Source organism: Camelina sativa, chromosome 13 (genome assembly GCF_000633955.1).
Source record: "Camelina sativa cultivar DH55 chromosome 13, Cs, whole genome shotgun sequence".
Classification (NCBI taxonomy): Eukaryota; Viridiplantae; Streptophyta; class Magnoliopsida; order Brassicales; family Brassicaceae; genus Camelina; species Camelina sativa.
The window spans coordinates 15,492,503-15,493,126 of NC_025697.1; the positions used below are offsets into that span (position 1 = coordinate 15,492,503).

Consider the following 624-nt stretch of genomic DNA (forward strand, 5'->3'; position numbering starts at 1 on the left):
AAAAAAAAAAAAAAAAAAAACAATCCAACTCACCTGAAGAAAGAGTAGAAACGGAGTGGGATTTAACTGAAGGAAAAGGGTTTATGTGCAACTGGAACAACATTTCAGAGGTAGGGTTAAATAGAAGACTATTTTGTAAAACTCATTTGTTCCCTTGATTAACATTTCAAAATACAGAGACGGCCTCCCGCTTTCTTAAAACTCTTGTACGTTTTTTCTTTCTTTCTTGTACGTCTTTAAAGTATGCGTTAATGGAAACATTACTTTTGAATTATATGAAACTCAAACGATGGATCAGAAAGGAAATTAAGTCACAAGTGACATGTGGAGGTCCTTATCTGGTAGGCTTTAAGAAGAGAAGAGAAGAATCAATAAATATAACTCTGCTATAATCAACTAACAATAAAAACAATTCCAAGCTAAGTGTATGGAATTAAACAGAGGATACTACCGGCTTTTTGCTTGGTTTTCACTTCCGTTTCTCTAGAAAGATCCAAAGATTCTTCTCAGGAGCTTTATATTTTCAATTCTCATGAGATAAGATAACAACATTGACACAACCTTCAACTTCTTAGTATTTTTTTCTTATCAATTCCACTGGTTTCATCTTCTAGTGAGATTGCG

General features: G+C 33.3%; 1 long non-coding RNA gene across 1 annotated transcript in view; it reads right to left on the reverse strand.

Annotated features, from left to right (window-relative positions):
• The window catches only part of LOC104736842, a 1,613-nt gene extending 995 nt beyond the window's left edge, over window positions 1–618 (reverse strand). Inside the window, exon 1 of the long non-coding RNA XR_759635.1 lies at window positions 34–618. This is a non-coding gene — a long non-coding RNA (uncharacterized LOC104736842). The remainder of the gene's footprint in view (window positions 1–33) is intronic.